Raw genomic sequence first — 21,149 nt, forward strand, 5'->3', positions numbered from 1 at the left:
TGACTGGAAGAGATTGCCTTGAAACGATTAAGCAGACGTATTGTTATGCTTAAAAAGGAGCTTGTCTTTTAAAAATCAAGAAACAAGTTATGTTTGTAAGCCATTAGCAAGACATAGAATATATAGAATCTCACATGACACGCCCATGTTTTTGGGTTATATTTCAATGATTTAATGTTTTCTTTATTGGCTATAGAACTTCAAATTTGTAACATTTATGTTACATACATGTTTACAACATAAACCATGAAGCAAATTAAACCATTTGTAGTAAACATTGTAAAAGAGGAGAAGTAAAGATTGTTGATATATATTGTCATTGTACTTCAATGCACTTACCATCAGGCAATATATAATTTAATTAGTTCACTTCTTAGATCACTGGCTTCATCCGCGTCAATGTAATCTTGCAAATGCATCTCAAACACATCACTCTGGGTTTCCGATTGGTAGTCATCATCAGGGATGAAGGAGATATTCCTTCACAGGGCAATGTCTTGCAGCATACAACACAAGACAACTAGTTGGCAGGCCTTGCTAGGAGAGCAGAGGAGGCCCCCTTAAGACTTGTCGAGGCATTGGAACCGGCCTTCCGGAGCCAGAAATTTCACAGGTCCACTTTTTGTCACATGGGCATCACCGAAGAGGACTTCCCCCAGTGTGGTTAAGTTTTGAAATGGTGTTAGAACACATTTGTGGGTAGAATAAGCAGAGTGCCCTTAAAATATGAATCAAATTACAAAAATAATTTAAAATACAATACAAAACCATTTTTTACACTCATCAACAAGCCAGGTTCTTATTTCTGCAATGTCTGCAATCTGTTGTGGTATGCAGCTGTTGTGTATCAAAAGCAAGTCATGGGTTGAGCCAGGAAATGTTGCACCATGCACATGTGATGTAGAGATTTGATATGCAAACTACTTGGACATTGATGGATAGAAATGCTTTCGATTGTGGTACACTTTCACCTAGTCATAAAGTGGCACCAATGCAACATAAGTTACATCTACAACAACATGTGGTGTTCCTCCCAAACCGCAGATCTCAACCTTGATATTGTTCAGTGTTTCATTTTTTGTAGAAAACTGAAGGTAGTCATTTATATGTATTAGCAAAAAATCCAAAACATGGCTGAGGACAAAAGAAAAAGTTGGTTTCAGCATCCCATCGGCGATACTATCAGTATTTGAAGGAGTCAGTAGCACAGCAATGGAAAACTGTAATTATTTTCATAACAGGTAGAATTGGCAGTTAGATGTCTAATGACAAGCAACAATTCTGATCTAAGGTGTTGAGCTAATGACCATAGTGCAGCACAATTAAGGAGGTACCTCTTACTGATGTGCCTTTCCTGCATAGTTTTCAGATCATGGAGTGCTTTGTGGACTTTTTCTTGATGTAACCTTCTAAATCTTCTCCCATGTGCTAGTGAATGGACACATCTGCAAAATATGATTGCTATGCGTAAAAAAAAAATTCTTTGCGCACAGGTGTTGGACAAATTGTAATAATATAAAATTAATTTCTAGGATTCAACAGGAACACATACAATATGATATATTTTATACTATACATGTTCGAATCTGTTTTGCAAACTATTTATTTAAAAAATAGAATAACTCTAGTCAAGGATATATCTTTTGGTTACATTGTAACGATAGTCTTTTTGTAATTAAAAATATTCTTTACATTTTTTAAACCTATTTTTTGTTCTGGATTTAGTTCATCAACACCTTACACAGCAGACTGTTTGTCTATTTGTTTTGTATGGGAGACATTATAGTTGATTTAGACAAAAGGAACGTCCTGGATGGTGGATGGCTCCATCAAGTATGAAAAACCGGTCCGCCATATTGTAAGGCATAACCAAGCATGTCAATAAACGCTTATGTTGTCAGACCTAACACAGGGATAACTGGCAAATCCATTATTGGCAACATACTAATAAGTGTAGTCTGTACCCTACCTTTTTAGATGTTTGCTGTCCTCAGTGAAAATAGAACATAATTGACGGAATATGCTGATTCTGTGTAAACATCCAGTGACTTAAATGTCAGTCACATTGTGTTACAAGTTTTAGGGGGTTAAGTTGTCATTTCCTACTGACCTTCAAATGCTGCAGTCCTCCTCACCAGTTGCTGCTTATTTTCTTCTGAGGGACTGCACCATCGCTGCGGCTACATTTGGTAGGGTCCCCAACTCCACTGAGGAAAGACTAAACATCAATGCGGTGCGAACCCTTATCCACTACAGCCAGCTGTTTAGTCCAGCAGAGTCAGGTAAGCTCAACACAATAAAGAACTATTACATATATATATCTTATTTCTCAACCATGCATCTGAGTGAGTACACAAACTATATTTAATATTTGTATATAGATATCATACTTATTAATTCATATCAATAATACCATCAGTATACAAAAAGGACATGTTGATGCATCTTCTTGTAATTTAAATGTTAATACTGAACTATTGTGTTTATTATATGATTAACCAGGCTTGCTAACTATAATGACCGGATTTCCTGACCAAGTTATCAGCTCACCCAAACACCACAAACCTAGTCATCACGTAACTTCATCCCTTCCCAGACCCTATTTACAACAGTACCTGGGTACCTACCTGGGAATGGGGAACTCGCAATATACAAGCTTACACAGCCAAAATACCACTAAAATCTAGAGGATTGCTAAGAACTAACTATAGAAATCAACAATAACTACGGAATTCCATGTTATATCCTATGATCGCACCTGGCAGGGGCTAACCTGCTCTCACTCGCGTCGGAGAGCAGCATTTTCCCACTTGTAGTCCCACAACGATCCGGCCCGGACTACTCTACCCCCTCGCTCCTCGGGGAGCAGCTCCAATATATACCGCCCTATCCTGAGCGATCTCTCTCTTTATAGTGTCCCCACTTCTAGTCCCATGACAATCCGGCCCGGACTACTCTACCCCCTCGCTCCTCGGGGAGCAGCTCCAATGTATACCGCCCTATCCTGAGCGATCTCTCTCTATAGTGTTCCCACTATCCTATTAATACCTCCTGTTCTCTCTCTCTTATTGGGGATTTCCTAAGTACCTAATACCTACTGGAAATATCCTCTATCTCATATGAATTATTATCCTTCATGTAATGGATAGGAGATCCGATCCTCTCACACAAGAACTGCCAGATTATTACATTCAAGAATTATTCCCCGATATGAAACTTACATCACTCTCCGTCATCAGTTACCTGTAGGAAGGGAATAGCCCATCCTTCCATACGACAGTACCTGGCTAAAAAAAAAGATTAGCTCCACCACGGAAACAATACTCAAATATATTTATTAAGAACTGGGGTCCCTTTATTAAACAATAAAAATAAATATTGCATTATAAAGTCATATTAGCACCTAGCAACCTAAGCATAGCCTGAAAAGTAAAGGAAAGAGTTAATATATTTGTGCACTATAATATTTATTTATTTTATTTATTTACAGGCATCCTGGCGCTGAGATATCACCAGAGGGGGGGGAAGCACGGGGAAGAGCAAGCAGTGCGTTGCCCATCGAGTTAACACTTTGGAAACAGCCAAGTTTTGACCCGTTTCCTAAAAGGAAGAAGTTCTTTTGTTTGACGGATGTCTAGGGGCATACTGTTCCAGAGTTTAGCGGCCTCAACTCTGAAAGATCTGCCTTCGGTCCTAACTTTTTTAAATCTCTGCACTTTTACAAGACATGCCGTTGTCGAACGAAGTGCTCTGGATGGGGTGTACCAGTCAAACATGGCTTGCAGAGAGCTGGGCCCAGATCCATGCAGAGCTTTGAAGACGAGGCAAAGGGATTTAAAGGCCACTCGTTGTTTCAACGGGAGCCAATGGAGTTCGGCCATCGCCGCTGTGGCCGAGGATCTCCTAGGCCAGCCAAGAGCCATTTTAGCAGCGGCAGATTGTACTCTTTGGAGTCTGTCTAACAGCATGGCTGGAGACTCGAGTAGCAGCGCATTACAGTAGTCGAGGCGACTTAGAATAGTACACCTGACTATTAAAGCCCGGGCCTGTAAGGGAAGTAGTGGCAAGATCTTACGTAAGGACCAAATGAGGGCCGAACAGGTGGACAATGTTTTTGCAACCTGGGCTTCCATGCTCAGTTTGTTGTCCATCATACCACCCAGATTGCGAACAGTGGTAACCGGCTGAGATTTTTCCGAGGATTCTGGGGGCCAAAAATCCACAGGGAAAGGGCGAGGGATCCGACTTCCGGCACAGAACAAAACCTCAGTTTTGGAGGCGTTAAACTGCAGTGAGTTGTTATGTAGCCAGCCAGCCGTGTCTCGTAATAGCAGGACAGACTTCACCTTATAATTACGTAGTCCGACTCTGGCTGTCGTCTGGGTCCCTCTCTCATCTGTGCCTCGGCTCATCTCAGACTCTGCTCTGCACCCACTAATACACGTCTGCACCGCTATGCCCCTTCACCTCTGTCACCCCTCCAAAGCACTGGAACCCTTCTCTGGTCTTCGTCTCTGTCTCTCAGCTCTGCACCGGTCAATCTGCACTGACTTCTCCTCTCCCTCGAACCGTCTTCACTTCCAAGCTTCAATCTAATGATATAGTTTCCACTATTCTGAGAACCATTCGTTCAACTAACTTCTTCACTCTCACTATTCCAATTCTGGTCACAAACTAACTCCAACTACTCTAACAGACCAATTCATGATGTAGCTTCGGTCTCTTCAAAGGATCGTCTGCCTCCTCTACCTTTCTGCATTCCGATAATATAAAGAGCTCTTCGTTCGTGGAAACTTCCAGACAGTAACCTGCCGCCCACCAGACTCCTCCACCAGGCCCCGGGCTCTCGACGCTCCCACAGTGGCCACCTGTTGTTTCATCTAAAAGCCGAGCTCCGTTTACATTCCTCCGATAAGGGCCGGCTCCAACCGGTTCCTCTCCAGCGAACAACAGCTCATAACTAAAATATTACTCTTGACCTACAAGCGCATCGGGCAGCCGAGGCAGAAAGGAAAATGGAGTCTCTCTCGTTTGGGCCTTGTAGGCCCGAAAAAGATGAAAGAGACGCACAGCTCTGTCAAAGTACATAGGTAAGCCCTACCAAGAAAGAAAGAATCTACCTCCTAATATAAGCCTTCAGGCCCGAAAACGATGAAAAGGGCACAGAATTATGTCACAGTCAATAGGCAAACTCTAAGAATAGGCTAAAAATAGGGATCTATCCACTATACTAAGATGGTAGTAGACCACAGTCACCACCACTCTGAAAATAGAACAAATTATCTGGTCACTACATTCCACCCTTGACTGTTGTCTACTAACAACTTAAACCAAAATCAAAATACAATTCAAGCAGAACGAACATCTGATGAAGAATAATAAGAAACAAAACTAACAGATCTAGACATAGCTTGTGGTCTAAAAATCTGGACAAAGGAAGGGACACATTGAATACAACAACAAATAGTAACTAAAATGCTAATAGCAATCAAGACACCCCCCAACACTTGTCGTAGGGAGTGTAAATCAGGCAACCAACTGAAAAGCCAATCAAACCACCCTTGATCTATATGTTGCCTAACTTCTTCAGTTAATTCATGAAGTTTATCAATATGGGATTGAATGGATCTGGAATGATCCGATAAATTAAAACAGCAAAGGCCCTCAAAATCTGAACAGCCATAACCATGTTTGAGTAAAAGATAATCTATTGCAGCTCTATTTTGTAAAATGGCTCTGCGCTCACCATGAGCATCTAATAAAAGGTCAGATAAGACAGCAGAAGTATGGTTAATAGACTTAACCATCCAGCAAGCAAGTTTGTTGATTGATTTAGCGTTATATACAGACAATGCAGGAACACCTACAATAGAGAAAGCTAAGCTAAGATATTCAGATTTAGAGAATAAATATAATGAGGAGTCACAATTTGCTGTTAAAGATAAGGCATCAGGTGTAGTTCGAGAAATTACATTAGGATGTGAAAAAAACATTAATAAACTCAATCTAGTAATAGCACAAGGACCTCCAGTAATATTTGCAGGAACATAGGGCCAAGATGTATTGCCACATGAAAATAACCATCCAGAGGGTAATAATACAATGCGATAATGACTAGCTGTAACTACAAGACGCCTGCAAGTCATATTATTTTTAACAGAAATACATGATGTACGTGTTCTAGTAAAGCAGAAAGTCCTTTCATGGGCAGAAAAGGAAGTAACATTATTCAGTCTTAATTGAGCGCACTTGCCTATGATCCTGGGATCACAGGTCATGAAAAAGCAAAGATCACCATCAGTGATATTGTAAGTTGTGATTTGAGAATTTAAAGGGGGCTGTGAATCAATCAAAATCGTACATAAAGCACAGTAATCATAGGCCGCAAAGTCACTGAAAATTACATTAGGATGAGCATCAGTTAAGTTGAAAATATGGGTAAGTGTTTCCATAGAAGCTGGGACAGCAGCCAAACAGGTCGCTAGAATATCAGTCACTGAATGCATAGGGTTTAGACAAAAATGGCTTGAATCAGTGAGTTTGTTCGCTAATATAGTCCAAAAGTTCGATGAAGAATCCCACGATGCAGAAAAACGACGTCTTTGGTCCAAGGAATTATTCCAGTCCTGGGGGCCCTCCCGTCTCCCGACACAGCAAACCAAAAGGAGTCCAGCGACGACACCTCCGGCAACAGCAATCCATGCGATGGTCTAGTAGAACGGAATCAGATACAGGTATTATTCATTCTCGCAAATAACATTTGTCAGCTGGAACTGCATCCCAGCTATCTTGCCCTGGCCTCATCACTAGGACAGTATTGTCCTGACCTGTTCAGGGGGATTTTTAGGTGACTGAACCCACATTCTCGCTCCGGGATTATCAGTGGAGCCAAAACCCTTTTTTCCACGAACTGTTAACAGAGTTGGGGCAGTACCTTTTTGAATCTCACCACTGAAGACAGGCATAATTATCAATTGAGCAACTCGGTCTGTTTTGTGCATCAATAAATCAGAGTCACCACTCTTTAATAGGATTACTTTAATCTCTCCTTGATAATCACTGTCAATGACACCTCCGAGCACCTGGACACCTTTAAAGCTAAGCCAGATCTCGGGGCAATTAATCCAAAACTTCCAACGGATATTTGAACACCAATTCCGGTTTCCACAATACTAATGTCTCCTTTCTTTAGAGTAATTGTGTTCATAGAATGCAGGTCTAAGTCTGCAGAACCTGGGGTTACTCTACATGGAGCTAAAGCTCCAGGGGAAATCTCCCAATACATCACTGTACTCTCAATAGTATTTGGTTTAACATCAATAGCTGGAGGAAATAAACGCAATAATGGGGAATCAAAATTTAGATAAGGCCGATTATTCAGAATTAACAATGCATCAAACAAATGATCTCTCCAGTTCTTAAAAGTTCCATCTGATAGCTTACGTAATTGGTGTTTCAATAAGCCATTCATTCTCTCCACAAGGCCTGCGGCCTGCGGCCTGCGGCCTGCGGGTAATATGGTATATGGAACACCCATTCAATATTGTTTTCCACACAAAAGTCCTGCACAAGGTTACCTTTAAAATGAGATGCGTTGTCAGACTGTATTTGAAGTGGGACACCATAGTACAACATGATTAGCTCTAACGTTTTAATAGTGTTTAATTGGGTAGCTCTTTTACAGGGAAATGCTACTAAAAGACCACTGAAAGTATCTACAACTGTACAAACATACTGACAATTTTTACTTATGGGAAGAGGACCTATATAATCTATTTGGCAAATTTGTGCAGGAGATTTTCCTCGATGTACTTGACCTTTTACAATTTGGGGCACTTCTCGCTGTCTAGAGTGCTGACATAAGGGACAATGAAGTATGGTATCTTTAATCAAATTGAGAGGAATATAAATTCCTCTGTCAGCAGCCCACCTGCTAGTGATTCTTTCTCCAAAACGTCCTGACTTCTGGTGGGCCCATTTCGCCAATCCCGCCAAATCAAAATCTGGTCTGTCCACCGTTGCCTCAGAAATTTTAGATTTCTCATCTACAATTTGGTGAAAAAGTTTGTCAAGGGAGTCTACGTGTGTATGAGCATCAACATAAAAAACTGTCACATTACTCTGAGGAAGTAGCTCCCAAATCTCTTGCCACAAGTGCTTACCCCAAAGCTCTTTCGAATGAAGTTTCCAGTCGTGGGAATGCCACGTTGGTAACCAAACCGCTAAACCATTAGCAGTGGACCAAGAATCAGTAAAAATGTGACATGTTCCAGGCAATTCTTGTTTCAAAACTTGATAGACAGCATATAGCTCAGCGAATTGACTACTTTTCCCTTCACCTGTGGTACTTAGCAGTTTTTGTGTGATTGGATTGTAGGATACTGCCTTCCAATGCCTCTTCTCTCCTATGTACCTCGCTGAAGCATCCGTAAACCATACATGTTTTCTGTCCTCCACGGACAAATCATCAAACGGCTTACCCCACGTAACAGGGGATTCCTGTACTATAGGTACGGAGTAATCACTTTCTGCTTTTTTTGACGGTGCCAGCGCCACTTGCTCATGTAACAACTCAACACCCTTCGGTCCTACACGTGCTCTGTCTTGTATATACCATTTCCATTTAATCACACTCGCTTCTTGAGCATGTCCAATTCTGTGAGTTTTTGGTGAACTCAAAACCCATTGCATAATAGGAATTTCAGGTCTCAAAATCACATCATGTCCTAAAGTCAATTGCTCAATTGTATCCACTAGAGCCCAATAGCATGCAAGTAACTTTTTTTCAAATGGGGTATAACGCTCACCAGCATCCGGTAACTTTTTAGTCCAGAAACCTAACGGTACTTTTGTCTTACCTTGTTTTTGCCACAAACTCCAATTCGCATAAGGGCCTTGCACAGACACATTCAAATCCACATCACTATCACGCACTGGCCACAAATCCAAAGCATGCTGAATTGCTTCTTTTGCCAAATCAAATGCATCTTGCTGCGGTTTAATCCATTCAACCACATTCTTTTTATGAGTAACTTTGTCCAAAGGGGCTAATATCTGACTCAAATGAGGGATGAGCTGACGCCAAAAGCCAAATAAACCAATACATCTCTGTGCTTCCTTTCTATTTTTCGGGACTGCAAATTCTGCAATTTTCTGTTTTACCTGCGGAATTACTTCTCCATTTCCTTCATGCCAATTAATACCTAGAAATTTTACATTTTGTGCTGGGCCTTGCAATTTATCTGGATTAATCTCCCAACCTCTATTTTGTAAATGAGTTACGATTTGGTCTAATTGGGTCTGAACCATCTCCTGTGTTTCACCTTGAATTAAAATGTCATCAATATAATGACACACCTGTATTTGTGGATTCACTGGAACCTCAGTTAAATGTTCTGCCACCAGCCGATGACAGATCATAGGACTATGCAAATAGCCCTGGGTAAGACATCTGAACGGCATTTGACGTCCATTCCATGTAAAACTGAATTGTTCCTGGCACTCAGAGGCAATCGGAATGGAAAAGAAAGCATTAGCAATGTCTATAGAAGCATACTAAGTTCCTGGATGTTTTTGAATTCTCTCAATCAAGGTAATAATGTCAGGCACCGCAACAGTCAAAGGGGGTGTATCTTTATTCAATTCGCGGTAATCAACTGTCATGCGCCAAGAATTGTCACTCTTGCGCACCGGCCATACGGGATTATTCCAGGCAGAAGTAACTGGGGTTATAACTCCTGCATCCACTAATCCTGAATTGTGGCACTAATCTCTTCATGCCCGCCTGGAATGCGATACTGTTTCTGAGAAATTACTTTTGTAGCTTGAGGAATTTTCACAAGGGGAATTCTCAAACGTCCAACTCTCACGGACTTTGATGATATGTAGTTCCTGTCTCCAAAACGATAACATACGTCATCTAAATATAATGTCATACCTTTTAAAATATCAATTCTAATTATGTATTCACAAGGGGGTACTACCAATACAGAATATTCTTTTCGGGGAATTCTACCTATTTTCATCTGAACATCAGTTTGTACTGCGGGAGTTTCTTTACCACCTAAGCCAGTAATTGTGAAAAATTGTCCTTTAAATCTCTTCGGATTTCCATAAATTAAGGTGGCCTCCGCTCTTGTATCTACTAAGGCTCGGGCCCTCTGTATGTTACGGTGTCTCCAAAAAATGTCAATATCTACTTAGGGTCTCTGATCTCTGTGAGCCCAATTGCGTACCGGAGCTTGGCCTATTTCCTAGTCATTTTTATTGCGTTCTGGCGCCCAAGGTAAATCAGGGTAAAGACTCTCAAATTTATTAAGTAATGTCACCTCTTGCTCATGCTTGTTTCCCTCACGAAATGGATTCTTGTCATCCATAAGATATTGTGAATTTCGCTCAGAAAACCTGTGTCGTCTATCTTTCGTTCTGAATTCAGGAGATTCATCCCTCTCCTCTCTGTGTCTGTATTCAAAACGCTCTTCTCTACCCCTTTTTCTTTCCCCCTCTCTCTCTCTCTCTCTCGTCCATGACGGGGAGACACATCCCTCTCACACCAACCTCTGTCAGTTCTGTCAAATCTGCTCCAGCATCCGTCATCATCACTATCACCATAATTAAAATGAGCACGATCTTGTTTACTCACTCGCCTAGCACCTTCCTTTCTGTCCAAATCACGTTTGCGAAACAAGGACCACAATTTGTTAATCGGCTCACCATCAATATCCTCCTTCTTCACACCATCAGCCAATAAGGCGAGATACATGTCACGTCTAGTAAATTGATAACGACCAGTACGACCCTCAGGTCTAGATTGTCTGTCCGGTTTAAGCCATCGCCCAATTCACCCAGCTGACGCACAGCCTCGAGCACATCAGACAAATGAGCACCAGTCTGATTAATCAATAATGTCATCATAACTTGCTAATAAGCAACAGGGGCGGAACGAATAATCCTATTCCGCACCGAAGAAGTCAACAAACCATCCATCAATCTATCAGATGTATTCAGAAAAATGGCAGTTTTCATCACTTCCTCTTTCAATCTTTGTGAGGCATCTCTCAAAGTATACCACGGTTTCTCATTCAAGGGTCAATCAGATTCAGTAGGGTATTTATGATTACAACCCTCCGTCGCCAATTGAAGCAAACTAACCTGACCAGCATTAGCATAATTCCGAAAATGATCTTGTACATTAGAATCGGAACTCAAAGAACAAAACTTCAGCGAATCTCCCATATCCAACATGATGCCAGCAGCACCCAATTTAAAAAGACGCACCATCCATGTAGCAAGGCCTCGCCAGGCCGTTGTCAAAATCGTTCCAAAATGTCACTAACTTCCTGTTGCGTAAAATCTTCCAAACTATCCAAAGGAATCCCATTGGGATTGCCAAGAGCTTGCTGTAATTTCCTTCGAAAGACCAGATGCGCAGAAACCTCTGCACGATCAGAACAGTCACAGCGATCGTCAGATATACAGTGATTGACAGATTTACAAGAAGCACTCGATCTACAGTCACGTCCAGTATGAGAAGAGTCACGATTTTCATGCTCCTCGGCCGAGGAGCCAGATTCAATCAAGTCCCAGATGGTACCATCCCACTCATCAGGGTTCCAATCGAGCCCTGCTTTCGCCACAACCAAACGCACTTTCCTTTTGCTGACTCGACCACGTATTTAGCAATGCGAACTGCAGCTCTTTCCGCAATAGTCTGATATGTATCCAATTTGTCGGCAAGCAACTTATTTTGACATCTCAAAAGCGTATAAGCATTCTGCACTTCAACAAACTGGTCTTCAGATTCCTTGCATTGACGCTGCAATGTCACAAGTTTTTCATGTACAAGTCTGTACGTATACAACAAAATCCAACCTCTACGTCCTAATATAGGAAGTTCCGCACCCTTCACAATCGGGACTTTCTGTAAACAAGGAATCACCTGAGCTGGATCCGCCGATTCCAAACAAGAAATCCAATTTTCACTCAAACCCGTACAATTAGCCCATTCATGAGCTAGCGCCTCATAAGGCGTCGATTCCCACCCCGGAATCTCAATAGGCAATTGAAAAATAGATCTCGACCTTCTCAAAAACATCGTACCAAAAGTAAAAAATATATACACATATAAAGAAAAAATATACAAAAAGCTTCCGCACACGCCGAGCCCAAACAAACAAGATAACAAGAAAACGCGCTACAAGGCTTTCGAAAGCTGTTTGTGACGCCAAATTTAATGACCGGATTTCCTGACCAAGATATCAGCTCACCCAAACATCATAAACCCAGTCATCACGTAACTTCATCCCTTCCCAGACCCTATTTACAACAGTACCTGGGTACCTACCTGGGAATGGGGAACTCGCAATATACAAGTTTACAAAGCCAAAATACCACTAAAATCTAGAGGATTGCTAAGAACTAACTATGGAAAACAACAATAACTGCGGAATTTTATTGTATATCCTATGATCTCACCTTATATCCCCATGACGATCTGGCCCGGGCTAACCTACTCTCACTCGTGTCGGAGAGCAGCTTTTTCCCACTTGTAGTCCCACCACGATCTGGCCCGGACTACTCTACCCCCTCGCTCCTCGGGGAGCAGCTCCAATATATAACGCCCTATCCTGAGCGATCTCTCTCTTTATAGTGTCCCCACTTGTAGTCCCACGACGATCCGGCCCGGACTACTCTACCCCCTCGCTCCTCGGGGAGCAGCTCCAATGTATAACGCCCTATCCTGAGCGATCTCTCCCTATAGTGTTCCCACTATCCTATTAATACCTCCTGTTCTCTCTCTCTTATTGGGGATTTCCTAAGTACCTAATACCTACTGGAAATCTCCTCTATCTCATATGAAATATTATCCCTCATGTAATGGATAGGAGATCCGATCCTCTCACACCAGAACTGCCAGATTATTACATTCAAGAATTATTCCCGATATGAAACTTACATCACTCTCCGTCATCAGTTACCTGTAGGAAGGGAATAGCCCATCCTTCCATACGACAGTACCTGGCTAAAAAGAAAGATTAGCTCCACCACGGAAACAATGCTCAAATATATTTATTAAGAACTGGGGTCCATTTATTAAACAATAAAAATAAACATTGCATTATAAAGTCATATTAGCACCTATCAACCTAAGCATAGCCTGAAAAGTAAAGGAAAGAGTTAATATATTTGCGCACTATAATAGCAGGACAGACTTCACCTTATAATTACGTAGTCCGACTCTGGCTGTCGTCTGGCTCCCTCTCTCATCTGTGCCTCGGCTCATCTCAGACTCTGCTCTGCACCCACGGATACACGTCTGCACCGCTATGCTCCTTCACCTCCGTCACCCCTCCAAAGCACTGGAACCCTTCTCTGGTCTTCGTCTCTGTCTCTCAGCTCTGCACCGGTCAATCTGCACTGACTTCTCCTCTCCCACGAACCGTCTTCACTTCCAAGCTTCAATCTAATGATATAGTTTCCACTATTCTGAGAACCATCCGTTCAACTAACTTCTTCACTCTGACTATTCCAATTCTGGTCACAAACTAACTCCAACTGCTTCAACAGACCAATTCATGATGTAGCTTCGGTCTCTCCAAAGGATCGTCTGCCTCCTCTACCTTTCTGCATTCCGATAATATAGAGAGCTCTTCGTTCGTGGAAATTTCCAGACAGTAACCTGCCGCCCACCAGACTCCTGCACCAGGCCTTGGGCTCTCAACGCTCCCACAGTGGCCACCTGTTGTTTCGTCTAAAAGCCCAAGCTCCGTTTACATTCCTCCGAGAAAGGCCGAAAAAGATGAAAGAGAAGCACAGCTCTGTCAAAGTACATAGGTAAGCCCTACCAATAAAGAAAGAATCTACCTCCTAATATAAGCCTTCAGGCCCGAAAACGATGAAAAGGGCACAGAATTATGTCAAAGTCAATAGGCAAACTCTAAGAATAGGCTAAAAATAGGGATCTATCCACTATACTAAGATGGTAGTAGACCACAGTCACCACCACTCAGAAAATAGAACAAATTATCCGGTCACTACACTAACCCTACAGTGAGTGTTTCAAAAGTTTAAAAAAAAGCTCACGCGGCAGCCTCTGATTTGAAGTAGTATAAGCCAAAGCATATTCAAAATAAGTTGAAAGAATGTATTTATACATATATTTGTTTTTAAAATGTGAGTTGATTTTGTAATACATATTTATAAATGATGTGCTCAAAATCAAATTTCGAACATAGTCCAGTACAATACCATTAGTGTGGACTTTAACATATGGTACAGTGATTAGTGCAAAAATCATGTACATACACAAATTATGTTGTGTTATTATCAATAACAGCATAACATTGTAGAGGGCTTGGAGGTCCAGACTTTGACATGGGTAAGATGTGTGCTCTATTGTCTGAACTGAAATAATAGTAATAACAATGGTAACATCCATGGTGAAACATACATTTAATTGTAATCAGTGTGCATGCCATGGCACTAGCCAAGCCAAGTGATCCCTTGGCTGTGGTAAATATGTTTTTTAGATTTGCAGCGTTTATAGTGTGCCAGGGCAAATATTGGCACACTGTACTCATACAAATAACATACAAGTTTTCAATTGTGTCCTTTGTAGTCCCTGACATTTTGAAATGTAAAAACCTTTACTGAAATCGCAATTACCCACATGATCCTTAGTGACCCAGAGCGAGCAGTGTCCTGAGTGAAGCACTCACACATCCCAGGAGAGCGTTCGCGCCACCTCTTTTAAAACGAGAGCGTTGCGAAAAATGGTAATTTCCTGGTTGCGGGACATGCTTCATAGCAAGTGTCTCTTGCAGTTGCTACATTTGTTTCTTAATGGGCCGCGGCTGCAGGCTGTTTGTGGGACTTTGTGAAAATATTTGTTAATTGCAGCACCATCATGTGCTGCAATTAACCTAAATATTTTCACAATGGCTCACAATCAGCCCCCAGCCGCACTCTATTAAGAAAAGACATGCATCAAGTTAAAAAGCACAACGTGTAAAGCACACGGCGTGCTTTTGGGTTTGCTGCCTTTCTTCTCTTAATGGAGCGCGGCTGAGGGCTGATTGTGGGCACTTGTGAAAGTATTCCAGTTAATTGCAGCACCCTCATGCACTGCAATTAAGATACATTTTTTCACACTGGCCCACAATCAGCCCTCCGCCACACTCTATTTGGCTCTCCAGTGAGTGTCGCCACAGAGGCTGCTGGACAGTCTCAGTTTGGTACTGCCTGCTGCAATTATACTCCTCCTATTTCAAACACACACACCTTGGTAATCAGGCTGTTGTCATGCTATTTGGTGATAGATGCGTGTTGAATGGCTCATATGGAAATTATGTAGGTTCAGAGGCCTAACAACAGAGTTTATCTACCCTTAAGCCTTTCCCGGGTACTTTAACGTTGTAGGACCTCCTCCCTGCTTTTTTTTGCTGAGGTAATTCTTGCGGTCTTGCTAGGGTAACCCTGTTGAGCTAATCCATGAATGTTATTCTCATGTTGAAGTTCTCTTGCAAAAGATAGCTAAAGGGATCTCAAAAGGATGCCTTGGAAAAATCTTTGCAGCTCATCTCTCGATGGGTTGATATTCTTATGAAAAGGATCCCCCAGCTGTCACTGATCCTTTGGGTCATCATGGGCCACGTCTTGTCTGGATGGCATTCTTAGAAGGGCACGATGAGTGTAACCTGCCTGAGAAGTTATTCTGATTTGCTTGTGGAGCTCTCCGTCCCTCAGAGGTTTTTTGCTAACAAGTTCCAGCTAAAGAATTGTTTGTAGAATCCTCACCAGGTTCCTTAACTCATCCCCTTGGTGTCTTCATAAGGCCCTAGGCTGCTAACAGCTGTCTCTGCCACTAAATACCTTTCTCTTTTCTGGGAGGTTTTACAATCTTTAGCAAGAGTTGGGTGCGCTAGTAAAATCCTTTGATTTGCCTTAGAGTTTACCAAAGCTAGTTAAGGAATTCTCTAGAAGATCAGCTACTAGCTTCTCATGTCCCTAGATTCAACTCCCCTGCTCAGGCAGAAAATTAGCAGTCTTTTCATTGGACATTGTTGGTCAACCACCCCAAACATGGAGTTTTTGGAATACTTTTTAAAAGGAAAACAATCAGCCCTGCAGCTGTGCGCTTTTAAACTTGATGCATTTCTTTTCTAAATAGATCGGGGCTGTGGGGCTGATTTTTTGCCTTTTGAAAGTATTTATGTTAAAAATTCAGCCATTGACAGGCGCTGTGATTAACATAAATACTTTCAAAAGGACCACAATCAGCCCCACAGCCATGCTGCATTAAGAAAAGAAAGACAGCAACGTGCTTTTAAACTGAATACATTTATTTTCTTACAGCGCGGCTGCGGGGATGATTGTTGACCTTTTTTGAAAGTATTTATGTTAATCACAGCGTCCGTCAATGGCTACATTTTTTAACATAAATTCTATCAAAAGGTACTGAGGGGAGGGGGCTAGTTATCCACTTAGTCCTACCATCCCTGCACAAATTCATCCCTCTTGTCTATCATGCCAACCTCATGCTTCAACATACACAGTCGTTCATCTCTGATCCTCCTTACGCTTCTAATCAAACAATGTACTCTTCACCTGCTGCCTGTTTGGACGGTCGCTGATTTTGTACATACACCAGCAGAGTAGCATCAGGAGAAGTCACTTGACCCTTGAATTTGGCGAGGAGGTGGTAACATCCCTGAGGCAGCTGGGTAGGGCTGTCAGTGATGGCCTTGGATAAAGCATCCAAAGATGCTCCATACATTTGTGTGAAATGCAGTAAAGAGCTCTGCCTCCTGGCTTGGACTTATCTCCTGCCTACTCCATCCCATCTGGCACATTCCATGGAAAGGGTGTTGGCCTCATTCAGAGCCAACAATCGACTATCTACAAAGCATCACAGTGGCAGAAACAGGTGAAGAGGTAAACTACTTACATTCCTTTTGTTCCCTCTGTCCCTCCCCTTTGCCATCATGTCTCCCACTGTTTACCTTCTCTTCTCCCACTCTTTCTTTTTCTCTTCTGCATCTTCCTTTCTTCTGTACTTCCGTTTTTACCCTTGTCCACCACTTTCTACTTTTCCGTCATGTATTTCTTTGTCATGTTCTCCTGATGACACCCATTATTCATTTCCTCAATCCCACCCTTCACTCCCTTCCACCCTTCATTCCCTTCCACCCTTTACTCCCTTCCACCCTTCATTCCCTTCCTCACTCTCACAAGGCATTCCTTTCCTCTCTCCCACAATTAATTCCCTTCATCACTCCCACCCTTCCCACTTCTTCTCTCATTCTCCTCCTTTAGTCCCACCCTACCTACTAGGTTGCTTCACGTTACAAGCATACACACATCCTTGAGTATGGATCCGACCTGTTGAAGGTAGTATTCACTATTTCTATTTAATTTGCTGTGAGTTCTTGCTCATGCCTAAACGAATCCTGTGTTTTTCCCTGTGGCCCTTCTGGGCCTAACACCCCAGTTGGAGACTATCGATTCTGAGTTTAAATAAATTCAGCATTTGACAAAGTTCAGTATAATGGTGCATAACGTAGCTAGGATGGTTTGCCCAGGAGATTTAGTGGTGCTTTACCATCGGGCAGTGTGTGAAGTTCCTCAGTTTATGATAAGGGCTATCACACCTAAAATCTACTTATCTCATGCCCAAGAATCAGTGTGATAACTTTGTGGGTCCCCTTAGACAGGGGAATCATAGGGCCTGATTCACAAATCTATTTGCATACCTAAGGTTAATGTAGGTGTGCATATTTTTTTGATTTGGAAGTGTAAACCACGCTTGATATTATCAAAATCTACGTACACTCACTCTCTTTCTGGGATAGTATATTTTTGCCTGCAGGGAGGAAGTGGCTGTCACAGGCTTGAAATGCCCATGGAGGTTTTCACAAACTTTGAGCAAAGCTATCCCACCCTATCAAGTGCAGGTGTAAATTGTTTCAAAAGGCAAACCATCAACCCTGCACTTAGAAAGAAATGCAGCAAGTTTTTATATAGTAGGAACTCAACGCAAAAGTATTGGAGTGCCTTACATGATTTATTATTATTATTTTTTTTCGGTAATGCATCGGGAGATTAATTGATTTGTCCAGAATCACAGGATGTTAAGCTGGCCCGAGACTAAAAACCCATCTCCCAAGTCAACAGCTCAAGCATTAAGCCACAACCTCTACCACAAGAGCGGAAGCATTTTCAATATTAAATACAACTTGATGCAAAAAAAAGCCATTAACAAAGCCAATAGTCCAGGCTTCCTGTAGGTGTTATGTTACTTGTATTACATATCTAGATGCATGGACAGAAGTAGCAAAATATCAGTCGGGTAACACACTATGCGATGCAAATATTTGTAGCTAATTTGTTTTTAAGCCACGCCCTTAATTGCATCAGTTACGCCCCTTTGAGAGACCCCCTAGTTTTTTCATCCCACTCAAAGCCGTGGTCTACATGTGTGTTTGAGTTCTTGGTGCACATAGCCTTGGCTGCAGCACACAGAGACCTTACTCTGCCGCACACAGAGGAAAATAATTAGAGGGAGCATTGTTTATGACTCAATCTCTCAGAAGCCACTAGCAGGGTCCAGGACAAATCCAGTCAGAACTGCTCTTGGAGAAAGTAGGCTTCTTGCTGCTTTTCAGGCCTGTCACCCTAATAAGAAGTCAGCCAATCGGCCCTTGGATTCCACTTCTCTGTCCTGGGTACAAGAAGGAGCAGGTCCACCCATTGGGTCTCTCTCCACAGGTTCAATAGTAGGTATAGTTCTTCTTCTGTCTTCCACATGTCCCGATGTGTTCTTCAGAGGAATCTAGGCGTGCCATATTTATATCTGGTACCAGTGTGTGAGTAAGGGAATGTCCCTAACTTATAGGAAAAACATTCCCAGGGGTAACCCACCCATATTGACATAATTTCTTGGAGTGAGACCCTAAATAATTCCACAGTACACTGTTCTGCCAAAATTCAACATGGTAGAACATTCGAACCTCTGGGCAGAGCTCTGGACCACCAAAGGGGTCTGTCAAGGAAATGAAGAATCCCCCAGCAAACCAGTTCAGAAACAAGTTCCGCTCCCCCCGCCCCTTGGGATTAGTGCCATTATGACTACCAGGATAATTGCAAGGCCACGTCTTGGTGTGAGTTACATCTGCCTGTGGCTGGCGAAACCCTTATGAAGCTTGTGCAGTTTGTATGCACATCCTCTTGGCCTTCTTGTCAGAAGCAGGTCACAGTTCCTCTCACACCAGGCCCTTTTGATTCCTTTTCTGTGTGCCATTCACACCTTCCGGTAGGGGAACAACAAGCTGCCAGGTGACAGTTGGGGATCTGAAAAAGCTACCAGAGACTTGAGGCAGGAAAATAGTAACTTTCAAAACCCACTATTTATTCTTATAATTAGATGAAATTCGAATTTAGCATTAGGTTGGAATTTATTGAACTATAAAAATTAGTGCTTGAATAAAGATGGTCTCTGCCTGCTCCCTCACAGCTCAGATGACTGCTGGACTGCTCCTACTTCAGGATACAGCCTCGCCGGTCAGCAGATATTACCACCAGCCCAGGTTCCAGTGCCCAGGCCTTGAGCCCTCGGTCCAACATGCCTGTGCTCTCTCCGTTTTGCTGCATCACTGCCCCTGCTTTCCAGCCTCCCGCTTCCCACCTCCCCAGCGACCCTCCCATGACCTATTTAATGGAAGCTACAGCGCAGCTCCAGTGAGAAGGTCTTTGCCTGTTACCTTGCTGCTTAGCTGACTGCCGGACTGCTTCTACCTTGGGAGACAGCCTCGCAAGCCAGCAGATTTTAACGCAGCCCGTGTTCCAGTGCCCAGGCACTGAGTCTTCGCCTTCTACAGCCTGTGCCCCCACCATTTCACCACATCACCGTTCCCGCTTTCCTGCCTCGCGCCTCCCCAGCAACCCTCCCACAACCTATTTAATGGAGGCTGCCGCACGGCTTTGCCAAAAGGCACGCTAAAGGTAAGCCCATCTGCATCCTTACACAACTGGACTAGAGTCCAGCGCCAGGAACCATGGCCTTCAGGACCCCCACAGGTACTCCGACACAGATCTCTGTGCCCTGGACCCTGGACGCTATAACAACTGCTGTAGCACATCACCCCACTCCACATCAGGACTGTTCACCTGCCTCTGCTGCTAGTTCAATGCCACCACAGACTTGACTACCCTCAAGGAAACCCTCACCACGCCGTCCTCAAATCCGAGATCTCCCTGGAACAATTTATATGCCTTCTGATCAACACCCAATCACTGTGCAAACATCCCACCGAAGTCTCGGACACCACCTCCACCCTCTCCCCCAATGTGACCTTCATCTGCCCCGGACATCACTATCACAATTCATAACGGATGGAACGCCAAAACCACACCAAAAGATGCGTAGGTGGCATTGCCATCATGCATAAGGAATCAGTCATCTGCATGACCACCGAAGAAGGAACCAGGCTAATCATGGAACACCTGAACTTCCCACTCCACACCGACAACAAAACCACCATCAAAGCTACCCTCGTATACAGACCCTTAGAACCACAACATGGCCTCAGCTACACCATCACAGAATTCATCACCCTGTCCACCTTCGAATTCAAAAACTATGTCTTCCTGGGGTACCTCAACTACCACATCAACGACCCCAGAGACACCAACTCCACTGAATTCCAGGAACGAATTGACAACATCAGCCTCACACGGCTAATTTCAGACCCAACACAGGGAGCAGGACACACACTGGAGCCCAAATTCATGTCCAGCAACAGAATCAACTATAGCCACACCACTGAATTCACCAGGTCTGACCATTCCATCATACACTTCACCATCACTGGATCCCCCCACTCCCCCTCCAGCCACCATAGCACCCCCTACCACAGCTGAACCAAGGTCACTCAGCACCAATAGATCAACACCATCAGCATCATCCAGCCCGACATCTCCACCAACCTGAATAAGCAGTAGAGAACCTCAATGCCAGGATCACCAGCTCCTCAGAGTGAGTCACCCCACCAAACCAGCCAGAACACACAAACCCACCAAACCAGCTAACAGATACACCGGAGAACTCAGTATGGCAAAACGCTGATGCACACAACTGGAAAGAAGATGGAGCA

This window comes from Lissotriton helveticus, chromosome 4_1, assembly GCF_964261635.1.
Source record: "Lissotriton helveticus chromosome 4_1, aLisHel1.1, whole genome shotgun sequence".
NCBI classification, from domain to species: domain Eukaryota; kingdom Metazoa; phylum Chordata; class Amphibia; order Caudata; family Salamandridae; genus Lissotriton; species Lissotriton helveticus.